At 37.0% G+C, this 16018-nt stretch overlaps 1 protein-coding gene across 1 annotated transcript in view; it reads left to right on the plus strand.

The window, feature by feature from the left end:
* MICU2 (mitochondrial calcium uptake 2) overlaps nucleotides 1-16018 on the plus strand; it is a 136493-nt gene that overhangs the window by 38011 nt on the left and 82464 nt on the right. The gene's annotated exons all lie outside the window — the stretch shown is intronic.

A 16018-nucleotide genomic window follows, 5' to 3' on the forward strand; every position in this document is an offset into this window, starting at 1 on the left:
GATTAGGTTAGTTGACTTACCTGTTTACTCTCTGGTTCCCCTGCTGAGAATGTTATTTTATATATATATATATTTCATTTTAAATAAAACACACTCTTACTAAAACAAAACAGATAAAACTATCCTGTTATTAAAAGTAGACTCTTTTGGATGAAAATTTTACTAAATCTCTTCAGTCAGGGATATCTTGGCTTTCCCATGCTTTGATGTCACTATTTGTTTTCAGACAGAGATCCTGGATACCTTTCACAGAACCTTTTTGTATTGGTTTTGAGAGGATTTTTTTCCCTGTTCCAGAACTAACGCATCAATGTTCATTTCAGGCATTTCACTTATTACTGTAGTTCTGTAATTTACATTTTTCAGTGTCTTTGGCTAGAATCCTAACAAGTTCCTCATAGGATATTTGCATCTGAGGTTATGAAATATAAGTCTTTTCTAAATCATCTTTCAGAAGCAGCATTGTCTGAATGCCTTATGGCTTCCCTAACATGAGCAAATCTAATCTCTCCTGCCTTTTAAAACAGTAACATGTTTTGTCTTTTTAATTGGAAGTGAGAACAGCATTATATAATTGCTGTTGTTTTTAGTTCACATTTCTCGAGAACACCACAGATAAAATCCTAGCTATTCTGTGGTCATTGAAAGTGTGGAGGAAAACTTAACGACCTTGATGATTTCTAACAAACAAATGAGGGCTACTTATGGCAAGGCAGCACTGTTGAATTAAAAGCTATATTCCAAGCCTGCTTGTAAGTCTTCACAAATCCTAGCACAATGGCAGCCATGGAGTAACAAAAATATTGTGAAACAAATGCCTCCTGGGTGGCTAATTATTGGCATTCTTTCCTTTTTACTCAAAGGGAAGCTCTGCATCTTCTCTGTAAAATGCTGTCTGACTTGAGAGCAAGAATGCTGCTCTGGGGTGGGGAGCTGGAATCTCTTCCGAGGCTTATTTCTGAGGGACTGCTGATTTATGCTTTTACTTTATTGAAGAAAATAGCTCTTTAAAAGAAGTGCATTAGTTCTTTACTGTCACAAAATACTGTTAATACCTTGGCTTTCCTTATTAAAATATTATGTAAACAATTCTTGCATTATTTGTGCTGGTTCATGAATGTTGTTCCTGTTTGAAATAAATGTTGGAAAAAAAGAACAGTTAATACAGGATCTTAATTTAACATATTTTGTTTGGATGAACTAATGGAGTGAGAGGGCTTTTCCATTTATTACTATTTCTTTTCAAGTGAATGCCAAAGCTTTTCTGCTAATTTGAAGTTAGATCATGGTACTGTTTATCATGCAGTGTAGGATTTGCAGTCATGTTCTTTTTATGAGCATTTTTGTATCAACTTGATTATTAAAAGCTTTAGGTGCCATAATGTTAATTAGAATATCCATTACAGTGGTGTAATTCTGTGGTGCATTCTGCTTTTTATGAAAAAGTGGCAGTACTCAAAGAAGAAAATCATAAAAGGGCAGTAAGTGTCTTCCTGTGTCTGTCTATCTGAAGGTGTTTAATGAATGTTTAATGAAGTTTAGAAACTTTTCGACTAGCCTGGAAGATTAGATCCCTGAAGTTGAGACATATTTAGAAACATTATGGAAAAGAAACTATCTTTGAGAAGTCTAAATTGAGGGAAGAAAACTTAAGTTTCCCCAAATCAGGCTTTGTTTATATTGGCCAGGCGACTCCCTAAACCTTTTCTCACGTAGTTATTTTTAATGTAATAGGCCATCCTTTATTTTCAGCTCTACTCTTTGTGTTCCATTAACTTCGGTACTTTGCAAAATCTGAGGAAAGATTGTTGCCAATGTGAACAACAGTTATCCCTGGTGATACCTTGGTCGCCCTGCTTTCTATTTTTGGGTTTCTTCACTTGTGCTCTGCCTCCTAGGAGATTAGAAATTCATTATCGTGCATCTGTTCTTCCTTCTTTGTGAAAGCTGTCAGTTCAATATTTTGATACGGTTATGATTTGGGGGAAGAGAGGATATGTGACTGAGGAAGGGAGGATCTGTTATTTTCTGACCATGCCACAAGCAGGTCTTGTAATGCTGCTTTTTTATTCTCCCAATTTTCCTCCCTCCTTCAGAACTATAGGAAGGAAGGAATCTGGCTTCTCTGACATTAGAGAGATGTTTTAAATGAAGACCGTGTATGTTTCTCAGAGCTTTGTTAAGTATTTTCAGCTTTCATGAAGCTTTCCCTACTGTTTATTTCTTAGTCCTAATAGTAAAAGGGAAAAAAAAGTGGTTTTTTTTTTTTTTTTTTTTTTTTTAACTGCATGGTAACAAGTGCTTTTGCTGGTCTGTGGAAGTAAAATACTTGCTCCAAATCTTCTTTTTTATTTTAGTTAGTTTGTTTTTAATCACTTTTTATAAGAAAAGCCTGGTGCTGCAAGTCAGGTCACATCAGCAGCTTGTTCATCTGAGAACTAATTCAGTGATAACTTTCCCTGAGTAAAATAGTTCGTCTCATCAACAGAAAGCTGTCATAGAGCACCAAAAGCCTATGGCAGCTATTTAAATTTCAGAATTTCTTAGTTCCATGTTTTTGGCATTAATGAGGAAATAGATTTATGGTGTAAAAGTAAATGAATAATTTAGTATTGGGATATAAAAGTGAAAAAACCCTCCTTAGTTCAGACAATGGCTTACAATGTTTATTGAAAATCCAAAATTAATTTACGATGTGTTAATTTTGTAAAACTTTAAGGCTTATTTTTCTCTCTTCTCTTAATTGTGTGTATATGTAAGCATCACGGCTGTCTAAATGATTTGTGTGCGTAGCAAGGCTAAAGCTAATGCTAAGAGCGCTGATTCAAAATCATTGCCAGGCCTGCAGTTATTTTAGACATTAATAAAAATGAAATAGATTCTCAGATCTGTAATCATTATAAAATCATTGAGTCTGCTGGTTTATACTAGCATTGCTCAGTTTTTACCTACTAAAGAGGAAAACTGAACTGGGATTAAATAGCATAAAAGGAGAGAAGGCAGGTGGGAAATAGTGACAATGTCCTACAGTCACTTTGAGGGTCAAATGTAAGAGGTAAGAAGTTAAGCTGAGAAAACTTGTTCTATAGCCTGACCTTGGAATACAAAATGTGGGGAAAATGATTTAGATGGTCTAAAATTTTATGGGCTATGCCATTTGTAGAGAAACCAATGTGTGTATCTATAGAGTGTAATTTATATTTAATTTTCGAAAGTGGTATAACAGCTTGACCAAAGAAAGCAAACTAAAAGATTTTTGTTTTGAAAATGAGATCTCCAAATTGTGCTTATTCCTGTTCACTTAAATCCTGATTAAGATAGCTCAGCACAAATAGATCATTAAAGCTGAGCACAGTTTTATATGCTTTGTTGAATAGAAAGAGACTTAAGTATGCATTTAAATCTTCTGATGTGTTGTGATCTACTAAATACTACCGCCTGTTTTTCTGAGTCTAATAGAAACACAGTATTTTAGGTTAGAGGTGTAGGGTTGGAGATATTTTGGCTTTAATCCCTTATGTTCTCTTCCCGATGTGTAGCAGCAGGCTGCCTTCTGCATTAGAAAGCAGAAATGGAAACCTGGCTAAGTGTGTGGTATTTCTATAAACTGTTGCCCTCAATGCTTCTCAACTAAATTATCATTATACCTCAGTGTTTACAGAACTAAGTACAAAATAAGTTACCTAATGAAAATACAGGAATTTAATATCCACTTTCAGTGTCTTTGAGACTTAACTCTTTCAAAAAAAAAAGAGAGAAACGTTAAGGAGCTGTGACTGTGATTGCACACAAGCATTAGATTTTAAGTGAAGGCTGAGATAAGAAAATGATCCAGTGCAATTCCTTAGAGAAACTGGGAGCAGGTTTTGCAGGAAACTTGGAGAACAGTCATAATCCGATGTTCAAGTGAATCATCCCTTCAACTGTTAAACTGATAAAATGATACAATGGTACAATGTCTGTACTCTGTGTACACACATGCACATATAAATATCCGCCCATTTGTGAATGTGGAAAATGCTTTTTGTTGTTCTAGAAATTGAAATTCCCCCCTTCTTTGTCACTTTCACTTCTCCCTACCTCCCTCTGCCCCAGCCCTGCTTCCCCCTTCCCCAGTGCCTGCATGCTCTAGAATATAACCCCGAGGATCTAATCCAGGAAAAGGCAAGCACTGAAACCATGATGAAAGCTTTGCAAAAGCTCAAGGTGTTAATAATTTCCAGGGTAAATCAGTAATTTATTTCTTTCTGACCCTTGGAAGTAAGAAACAGCTATTCTGAAGAAGCACAGCTTTTATTTAATTAGTGGCAACATTTTTCAGACTTTTAGTTGGAGCAAAAGGTGGATTAGCAACCAGACATTTAAAATATTTCTAATAGATCTGACTCCAATGGATACACACTGAAATGCTGCAGTTTCACTGCTTTCCAACCCTGCTTGTAGCTGCTACTGATCATTAAAATTTATACCAAATTTCACAGCTGCTATTAATGAGTTAACTAAGGTAAACAGCTGGTGTTACGTTGGAATTGGACGGCTCTCGCTGTCATCTGCACTTCCAACATTTTGAATTCCAGTTAAACATCATTAAACTTGTGACACCCTGTGGCAGGGGGCAGCCACTGCATATTAAGCGCTGCTGCAGAGGGTGCATTTTGGACACCCTCTCCGGGTAGAGGCTACACTTAGCAGAACTAGTGACTGCCAACTACTTTTGACCTCCCAAAACAGACACTACCCTCAGAGACATGGGTAGAAGCCAAGCTCGTTTTCAGTACCCTGTTTTCCAAATACGTTTACTTGCTGGACTAAGCAAACGCACAGTATTTTACTTATCTTGTTTTGAAGCTGCGTCATGGTCACTGCTGTTTCTGCACCCCCTTTCAGGCGGTACACAATGCCGTGCAAAGGATGAGCAAGGGCAACTGAGTATTTTTAAATGCAGCATGTTTAACAAACTTTGTTTTGCCGTGAACCCTTGAAAATGTTTTGTAAAGCAGCTCCCTGTTATTAATATTTGTTGCTAAATCCTAAAGTTCTGCCAGAACTTGGTAAAATACTTAGCATTTTTCAGCAGGAGATAAGGTTACTTAACCCTTTTGTTTACATGCCCAGTTCCAGTTGTTCAGAAGTGTCAAAATGTGGCTGCTCACTGTGAAATTCCCTGCACAGCAATGTGCCTCGGGCTGAATTTGTGTTTGAAAATGTTCCGTGAAGGGGAAGTGGAGGGTACAGGCCCTGGCAGGGCAGTGTCCTAGGTGAGAGGACGGAGGAGAGGGGCAGAACCAGGCAGGGACAGTGAGGGGGAAGAGCAGCTGCTGAGCCTGTAGCGGGAGCTTCACTGGGCAATGAGAAGGGAAGCAGAAGAGTTGGAGAGATGGGACACCAGGGAAGATGGAGTAACCAGGGCAGAACAGACCCTAGGGTCTGGATTCTGGGAAGTCTGGTGTCGGCACGTTCCTTTGCTGTCTATAAAGTACGAGGGGGGAGGTTTTATTCCTCTCAATCAGTCAAGCAACATAAAGATGAGACTCTCTGTAGCTACTGAGTACTCCCTCATCCCCCATGGTAGAAGCTGTTGGGAGGAACTAACACGGTGTATTTATGGAGTAAAGGTGGTGCTATGTAACAGAACTTGGGGATTACTTAAGTGTATTTTAAAGTGCTAAAACAACCGATAGAATTTTTAAAGCCAAACGTATATGGAAGAGGGAGAGCTCTTAACATATCTGAGTGAGTAATTGAGGCATTTTGAATCCTTGATTTTAAGTTTAATGTTCAACAAAGCCAGATGTCAAAATACTTCCACTAAAAGGATCAAAGCAGTGAATAGAAAGTTGAAGTTGCCCGTTTGCCAGAAGCTGATAAAGCTCTCAGCAGTTGTGGTTTAAAACGGGTCAGGGAGGCAGAGAGTTGGAGAGAAGAAGACACCAAGCAAAGCCTTCCACACAAGTAATGACTTTAGCTGTCATTTTCCTGGAGTGACCTTGGGCGACACGGAATGCTACAGGACAAAGTCCCTGCTAAATTTTAGAAATAAAGAAAGAAGCAGCAATGGTAAATGCACAGGCCCGTAGTACAGGCCTAGAGAATGTCCTCTGGTTTGAAAGTTTGTGTAATGGGATTGGGTACAATAGTGCAAAGAATGAGTGAAGTAGAAAGTATTCCTGAAAAAGAAGTGGAACTTGGTCGACTCATTTTGGTCATAAGATGGTGTTTAGGCATCCAAGAGTCCTAAAAAACAGGACTGAGTTGCAGATCTAGTTAGTCTGAGCTGGTATCTGTAAGGAAATCTGTGCATCACCAGCATAAGATCCTACTTAGCCAGGGGAAACACTGGAGTGATAATTGTGTAGCGACAGAGGAGGGTAAACCTGCCCTTGACATGCACTAAAGAGACCTCACCAAGTGCACTGCAAGTAGTAGTAGTCTCCTCCCTGGCAACAACTCATAGCGCTGGCAACACTGTACTGCATTGAATGCTGAATCTTGAACTCTGAGGTTTTACCAAGCTCCCTGGCTTGACCTTTGCTTAGGGAACAGCTATTGCTTTGGACCTTGTCCGTCTCTCCCACTGTCTTTGTCAGAAAGATTATTACATCACTGATATGACCATCATTGTAAAGTATGAACAGTATTTAGGAGCAAAGGCTGCTTCATGTTTATAATATAATTAAGAGTACCTTTTAGTTGGTTGGGTGTTTTGCATTCCTTTGGGATATCATGTATATCTCAAAAGAGTAACCAGTCTGTTAAACCCCGCTCTTTTCTTTCAAGAATCCGATGTTAAAATAATTATATTTGGCTTCTAATTTTGGCTTCTTAATGCTTTTTATCGAAATGCCACACAACAGACTTGGTGTGTTAGAACACTGTTTTAGACCAAAGACTATTTGACAATGGTCATACCCTGGAATAAGAGAATCTAAGTGTTAAAATCAAATGTAAAGGAAGACTACAATTACCAAATACCATTGTTTATAAACAAAAGTTTATAAACTTTTTTCTGTCGTTGGTATTTTTTGCTCCCTACTCTTGGATTTGGTGTTTCCTGTTAAATGCTTGTGACCAACTCCATCAGGCTGTTAGTTCTCGTGCAGCTGGGAAGCACTGAAGTGTTCTTCAGGCAAAATTTCTTTATGGTACACTAAAGGAAACATTTCAGGGGCATAATTTGTTATGTTTTCATCCTGATTGTAAATTGATTTAACTATTTTTGGAATTAATTTTGACTCCCTTTAGCAAAAGAGAAGGTTCTGTCCCAGGGATATATAGTTCTCTCACTATGGTAGTATTTTCACCTTGCTTTATTAACAGAGTATACAGGTCGTTAGTTTTCCTTTTCACAAATACAGTAATAAGATTTTACCATTTTCCTTCTTTTCTTTTCTTTTTTCTTTTTCTTTTTTGCCTATGAGAGCAATGCTGGGGGTATCAGGTACACTCAGAAGCAGCAGATATTGCTGTAGCTGCGGTTTGTCTAATTTTTACTGTGACATTTTTGTCACAGAGAACATTCCTCAGATCTGATGAAGAACAAAGGATGGCTGAAAAGCAATTGCTCTGAGGGTAAAATAAAAGTATCCAGTAGACGTATAAGAGAAAAGGGCAGTTGTTACCTGTGGGACAGAGGGACACATTGACATTGGCCACTTTTGAATGGAGTGGCAAACAGCAATAGTTACACCTTGGTTAACAGAAAATATTATGTGGAAGGCTGTAATAGTCATATTACAGTCAAAATCAGCATTGATATTAACATCATTTTACTTAGTGTACAGTAAGGTTTGATTTTTAGTTTGCAAGCTCTTTTTCTAGAAACATTTTTGAAGTCTACCTTGAAGTTAAAGACTGAAAGGTCAGAAATAATGGTTTTATTTATTTACTTATTTTTTTCCTTTGGGAAATAGTCTGCTGGTAACTGGATATTTCCCTTTTCATCCAGTTATTTGATTTTATGGTCTCCATGAGCTCATCTGTTGCACCTGTTTGTATTCATATGAAAAACATGATTTATGATTTTCAATTGGGAGGTATTTATACTGGTTATTGTGGAGATGGTGAGGAGGGTTTGTTAAATCTTGCAAGATCTTGTTCGCTTCTGCAGACCATTGGAGACCTGCTGCTGATAATGAGTTGGCGTAAGGCTGAAGGGGTTACAAGAATGGGTTTAGGAAAACAACTTTCATGATGTACCTTTCTCCTTATTCCTTTTGGCCTGTATGGATATCAGCGTGGAGCAGTGTGACAGATGGAGATAACGTTTGAGGAAGGACGTGGAGACATACTATCTGTGTCTTCTTCAAAGACATAATTGTTTTCAGTTGGGAGTATCCGTTTGGGATGAAGCTCATCCTTAGATTGATTAGGGAGTTATGAGTGCTGCTCTTCAGAGTAGAAGTGATCGAGTTGCTGGTTTGATGGGAATGAGTGTGTTGAGCTACGAGTTCTTTGCTTCTGCAGGCAAGGGGTGCCCTGTTTGTCATGTCCATTTGAATTGCTTGGGAGTTGGTCTTAGTGCTGGATGCTTCATAGGGTGACTTAGTGAAGGAAAGAGGTTGATGTCTCTGCAGGAGAAATCAGTGAGGAGGCCTGTGCTTCTGATCGAGATGATAATTGTGTGAGCTTGTTGTGGTGTAACTTTGCTGGTGCCATTATGGAGAAAGTTAATTCTTGAGATCATCTATTAAGAAAAGTTGTGTTGCAAGTCTATTGAGTGATCTGAGTTATGAAGAAAAAAAAGATAGTTATTCATCTTTGATTGGACTAGTGGTTTCTGGGTGCTAGGATATGTGAAAAACATCTTTTGCAGGTGTGATAAGAGGGAGACTGCTTGGCCATAAGTCTTGGATGCCTAGAAGGTGGATCCTGTCCATAAATGGCATTAATGCACTAATGCAATGGAAGCTGTAAAAATAGTTATGATTTGCTAAGCCTTGCTGCAGATAAGATATTTCATTGTGTTAAAATCTGAGATTAGAGGGAGAAAAAAAAAGGTTGCTAATAAACTGCAATACACTTCCAGTCAGTTGCATACTCTGTTCTTGTTTAAAATATCCTTACCCTGAGCTTTCTTACTCTACCTTGAGAGTTACTCTTGTTTCCTGACTCTTCAGAGAAGATTGCACAAGTTGCTTCTCCTTGAATTTTAGCTTTGCTTTTCAAGAATCACTATTGAACAAAAGTAACAACACTGATTCTGCTATTGCATTCAGTTTTAGACATCAAGTAACCTGAGTTAAAGATTTGAATGCAAACATCTTAAAATGAGTGAGTATTATTAACTGATATTTTACATTTCTCTGCTACTGAAATGGATTCATGCTAAAGGCTTTGGATCAAGTCCTGAAAGATTTTATTTTTAATGACTTTGTAAATAGCTGTTCGACTCAGGCTTTTATGAAGCTGTTTGTGGGTATCTACAGATTAATAATTGCTGAAATTTTTTAAATAGCTAGCTGGCTTATTTCTAGCACGCTTTCTTTTGCAGATGGCTTTTGAAAGCATGCTGTGTTTAAAACCCGAGCATGGATTTAGTAGGGCTTTGAGATAGTTTTCAAGGTGGCAGAATAGAAAGAGTGTGACATGACTACTTAATCTCTAGCTGAGGCCAAGGGTTCTTTTTACATAATCCCATCATTCTTACAATATGTTAATGCAGTGTATATAGTACCTGGCCAACAGTTGTACGATTATACAATAAACCAGTCGCCCATAAGAGAGTCTGTAGTATTCAGTAAGTTGTATTTGAGGAGGACAGACTGTTATTGGTGAATTTAAATGCACTGTCTTTTTTTTCCCTTTTTCTTAATGATGACAATGAGACTAATAGTGTTTTACATGTTAAATATATATATGTGTTCATGTGAATCATCAAAGGACAGTAAAATAAGAATATGTGCAAAATACTTAATTTTACAAATTTGTACATTGACATTCCTTTTAGCTGTGTTAAATAAGTATTTGTTTTGGTACAGAAGTGTACATTGCAGCCTTTGTGGTGCTTCAGTCTTGACTAAGCTTATTAAAAGGTTGTTTTTCCAGATCTTTTGGTAAGTCAAGACTGAAGTGGGATGAAAATCGTCTAAGGAAAAGAAATATATCCTGACCTTAAAAATCAATTCTACAAAGGTGATCAAGTTTGTGCTTTTCTTTTAAAGATCAAACTTCCTGTAGTAATTCCCATATAATCCCTGTGCAGTTAAACAACACAGTAGTCATAACATGCTTGAAATGTATGCAAAGCATCAGCCCAAAAGTTTAAATCTTAATAACAGCAGGATCAAAGGACTTCACTGACATTTTATTTTATTTTTTAATAAAACATGATACAGGCATAAATGTTAGTCTGAGTAAAAGGCTTTTATAGCATGCATTTTGGATATTTTACATTATAGATTAAAACCAGTTCTCCTTGCCTCAGCCAGAGAAAGAAATCTCATGTACCTTCATCGTTCTACAGCAAATGTTGTCATTTCAGTTTGTTCACCAATTTACAGGTCTCTGCTGCAGAATGATGGTTCTGAAAAAAGAGAGACAATCTGTGACACACTGCCTGTTTTCCTGTGTGCAGAACTAAAATGTGCATGTTTGAAATTTGCTTTGATGTCAAAAAAAAAAAAACCCAAAACTAATAGGAGGGAATATTGTGTGTTTTTAACTTGCCATGTAACTTGGAACGATTAAGTAAACTTCCTTTGAAAGTAGCTATGTTGCTGTAGGGTACTGAAAATAATGGAAGTTACAATATCCCTTTAGTAATTAGAGTGAATTATAAAGACAGCTCAATAGCTTTTTTTCTGTACTGAAATTTGTTTATAGACCCAGTTGTGTGGGCTTACGTAGTTCTCTCCTGTTCTTCAGATGACTCTCACTGCGATGGACTAAATCCCAAAACTCCTTAAAGAGGCTCACTTTAACCAGTGGCTTTTAAGGTTGATTTAAAGACTAAAATGCTATGTTTATAGGAAGTTTGCATCCATTTTTTCAGAATATTTTTTTTTCTGAAGTGTCATGTTATAAAATGAAGTGCATTCACTTCCAATTCTCAGAAGTTTTAGATTTCTAGGTATGTTCAAAATCTTTATAGATAACATTCTTTTTCAGCCAATGCAGTATCAGGTTTATGCTTTGATATTCTAAATTGAATGATTAATATCAACCATTCAGAAAGACATTTCCAATATAAAGGAGAGAAACTGACTAGTCAGTAAAAAAGTTACTTCATTGTTGATGGTAGCCAGAATATTTTTTTTCTTGTTTTACCAAAAATACACATTGCACCTGCAGCATGATTAATTGAAGCATTCCTATAAAGAGCGGAAGTGCAGGAGTAGGGTCATAACAATTCACAGGTACAGAAATATAAAATCCAAATGTTTTTTTTTTCCAGCTGCGGGAGGTTCAAAACCTGCCAAGCTCTTTGGTTAGCCCTCATGATAGGCAGTGCCTCCCGCATCTTCTGTGCGGGGCTGGTAGAGCTTTCGGGCTCGGGTTGGCTTTCTTTCATAAGCTGATCAAAGCCATGTCTGCAGTGCTTCTAAAATCCACTTCCCTGCAGCTATTGCAACCACTAGCCATTTTTCACATTTTCTTCATGCACTAGTTGTAGAGTGTCTTTAGCCGGAGCTTCTGGCTTGGTGCTGGTCTGTGGGCATGTGCAAAAGGGACTGGTTCGCTCCATCCCTCCAGCTTCCTACCTTGCCAATTTAGGGCTGCAGATCCATGGCCCTGTACTTCCCATAATTTGTTAATGGGTGGTAACTGCTAGTGTAGGGAAAGCCCTAAGCCTATGCACTTGGGATGGTCCAGGTCGCAGTTCATACGTGTGCCGGGTTGGGCCCTTCTGTATTGATTAATTCAGCATTTAAAGATTCTACCCCAGTGGCAACAGATTTCATACCTAGTAGCTCATATAGAGCTCACCATCAATCATCAGCATAAATTTTATGTGGCTGCAGATAGAGAAGTTTATCCTAGAATCTCTCTGATATTCTGTCTGGATGCAACTTCTGGGTGGTTGACCTCCTTTCTCAGGCTGTTCCCTTTACCCTGGGAGCTTCCTGCATCCCAAATTGTGAGCTACTTTACCAATATTGTTCAAGATGTGTGAAGTTTGTAAGGCTTTGTTTACTTTGCCAGATAAGGATCTTGGAAATTAAGTTATAAAGCTCTATTGTTGTAGTTGTAAATGTGTTAAAATAATGAAAAGTTTGTTATGTTTTACACAGCAATTTACTGTGAAATACATGACATTACAGCACCTTTAACTTTTCTTCTCAAGAGTCAAAATATTTTTTTTCTAAATAGTGTACAAAAGCTGCAGAATATTAATTTATACCCTTTAAGACTATGAAAAAGCTTCCAAAATATAAAGATAACAATGTAGTGCTTATCTTGCATTTTTTCTAGATATCTGAAGCCATAAATTTGCAGGAATGGCTGTTCTCTTTTCGTCATTTAAATGAAGTGCTAAATGCTGAAAATATAAGTGCAAGTGATAACTATGTGGTTGCTGATCAAAGCAACTAAAGAGAGTGCAAGTCCTATAATGACTTAGGTGATTTTTATTATAAAGTCCATAGGACCCTTAGGTTTAATCAGACAAGATAATTGTGCTTTGAACACATGTAAACTCACCCCGAGCGTTGTCCATTTTGACTTCTAGATGTACCTAGTGGTTTATGAAAAAGATAAGCAAAGGACTACACTTGATCCAGGAGATCCTTTCCAGTCCTACAGGTTCCTATGTTTTCTGTTTCTCCTCAGTGTTATTTTTTTTTCTCATCTTTCTCCTTTTATTAGCAATGTTTCAGAATAGGTAGTAGATATTTTCTCTTGTCCCGTTACCTTATGTAACTGTGCTCCTTTAGTTCCTGGTCTGCTTTTTTTTGATTCCTAGAGCCAAGACATGGTATTCGTTATCCTAAGGAAAGGAGTAGTTTCTCTCCAGTTCCTCCCTTATAAACCTGTAATTGGCTATACAAAAGAAGTTAAGTACATCAAGCACATCTATCAGTCTCAGTTTAGTCTCTTGAGAATTCAAAGAAAAATATGTGTTCAGCATTTAGACAGTACAGTCTGTCAAGTTTTAAAATCTGAAAATGCATTGTCAACATCAAATATGAGTTTAAAAGGAAGCAAAAAAAAAGCTCTTTATGTTAATCATTACATTATATCCTAATAACAATCCTTCAGTGCTTTACTCAAATCAGTCTATTTTCAGAGGATTTTTGGAAATCAGTGTTGTCTCGTGTGTGGTGTTTCAAGACAGTTCTTTGATTTAAGCAGTAGATGAATTTTGATTTGCCCTGTAACATTCAGAATATTGCTACACAGTGGAAATTACATGTAAAATTGAAATCTTAATATTCATATTTGCTAATATAGAATGCCTTTAAGTATTTGCAGTATATTATAAATCGCTTTAGAAAACAGTATGTGGGTTACATTAAAATAGAATTTCTTACAGAAACAAGGCTGCCTGCAGGCTATCTGCTGCAGCTCCTACCTAATGTGGAGATAGCTGAGGCACTGGGTATATTCTTTGCTTAGGACGTGCCTCTTCCCTGGCTGATCTCCACAGGCAGGGAATATTCCACCAGCTTGCCCCTTCAGTTACCACCCACTAAAAAGAAATACAGAAAAACTGAGTTAACAGTGATGGAAAACGTTAGGGGAATAGGGTGGAATTGGAATATGCAGTTTATAGCAGCTTCCATAGCAGGCTGGAAAGGAGATGACGGTTCCTCGGGTTAGCCTGGCACCTGGAGGCCTGACAGCAGCGACGGCCCGCGGGGCATCGGCAGGCGGCGGGAGGATCTGCCGGAGGAAGGAGAGCATATGGTGGAGAGACTCCTTGAGAGTGCTGTTTGTCATGGTTCTTCATATCCATATTTTAAATATAAATCTTTCTAAAATCTGTTCATGTTAAATTTCCCATATTTGATAGTTCTAAAAATGCTCCCTGCAAAATTTTTAATCACCCCATCTGTTAGTTTGCAGGTGGCAAGAAGCTATCTACCTCCATTATAGGCTCATTTTCTAATCGCTTATTTCTGGAGGAAGACTAACTGTAGATTCATTTAATTTTTTTACAAAAAAATTTGAAAGGAAAATTCCTTCCCATTTTTGAACATATGCATATCTAGCAATTTTAATCAGTATATTCCTTTTGCAGTGACTCCTTTTTAGGGAGGACACTCATGTTGAATTCATAATCAGCTGAAGCTCAATTCAGTAAAAATAAAGAGTAATATCAAACTATGCTTTTCTTTTGTTCCATCAGCATGCTTCCACTTCTATTCTTACTTATTCTTCTTCAGCTTTGTACAAGTTTACTATAATTTTAAGTTATTCTAACTCTGAATTTAGCCTGATTCCTTTTCTGACAAGCTTCTAACATAGGTCCCGGGCTGCAAAGACTTGAGGTGATGTGTGATCAATTTTAAGCACTGTGAATAAATTTGTTGAAGTCATCAGGTCCCTTGCCACATAAAAATACACAATGTTTCCTAGTGCTTGGACTTTTACCTACTATAAACTGCTAGAGCTGCAACAGGTTGGCTCAACTGAGACTTTGGTTCAGTTTCACATTTTTATTGGAATGTATTGTAATTTCATAAATAAGAATGTGAGTTCTAAAACTGAAAGTACGATGAAAGTAAGCATTTCAATACAGAATTAAAATATAGTAAAGTTCAGATAGCTAGAAGTCTTTTCTCTGTTTGAAGTGCAGAGGCAATGAAAAGAATTTTTGTATTCATGTATTAATTTAAAGAACAGTTTATTGTGACTCTCTACATAAGATAGTCGTATATGTGATTGGAACTAACGAAGATTTTACTCTTGCAAGAAATTTTACTTTACGAAAGCTACTAGAGATCTGTTTCAGGCTAGTATGTGTGTGCTTGTTCTGTATTACTTTTTTCTCAATTAATTTGGCACCTTATTTGTTGACAGATTATTTTATTGAAACATTAGTCTCATTTTTAACTAATTGCATTACTTTGAGAACTCTTCTTTTAGTTTTTTGTTTTACTATGTAGAACTGTTTTGAAAATATAATTTATACTATTAGACTGTGCAACTGAAAGATGTTTTTAGATGCCCCGTGTTTGAGCATTATGGAAAATGCTTTGTCCTTTTTGTCCTTGACAACATGTAGCCATAATTTCCAAAGTATTGTTTTAAATAACTCTGCTGAACAAAGATTCACTGTTAACATTGCATATTATTGTTATGACCCATTTACTTGTGGTGATGGAATAGGCCATAATTTGCCTCTGGTTAAGCCATAGAATTTATTCATTCATTCATAAAGCAGCCTTTGAAATATACTTTATGTGTAAACAATTTTTTCCTATTCATAAATATTGCACAAAGCTATAATTGTCTTTTTTTTTGTCCCTATCCTGAATGTTGTTGTGAGTATTCTAAAAGAATCTGTTTATTGTATTCAGTGTGTGGTGTATTCAGATATGTGGTGTTTAAATATATATCTCTTTTCATAGTGCATCTTTGAGACCATCTCCTAAAGCATTTAATTGGCCGTCTATCAACAAAGACAAATAGAAGGCATCAAATACCAATATATATTTAGCTAAGTGGATTCGTATTCATATGTATTTCCTATATCTCAAGGGGTTTATGTTTGCTTTTTGTTTTCTAACCTCACTTCAGAAAAGTCCATCCCAACGCTCTGCTGAGCTTCCTGGCAAACACAAATGATTTTGAATCAATTAACAGTAGCTGCATCCTATTTAAAACAGCTTATTCCTTACAAAGGAAGATATAAGAGCATCTGTTTTGTTGCCAGCCTAGGTGCAACAGGGGATTGTTGATGTTGTATTTTCAGGTACCATTGGAGCACTCTCAATATATGAACTGGACGTGAAAAAGCAATTAAGAATTAAATCAACCCGTGAGGCTTGAAATCTGTGATACTCTTTCATTCATACCTACAAAATCGCAGTGTGAAGCAGCCAGTAGAAGGCAGTTCCTGTCATTTGCATGGTTT

Source organism: Tinamus guttatus, unplaced genomic scaffold (genome assembly GCF_059628265.1).
Source record: "Tinamus guttatus ecotype Peru unplaced genomic scaffold, ASM5962826v1 Tinamus_guttatus_pri_ptg000150l, whole genome shotgun sequence".
In the NCBI taxonomy this organism is placed as follows: Eukaryota; Metazoa; Chordata; class Aves; order Tinamiformes; family Tinamidae; genus Tinamus; species Tinamus guttatus.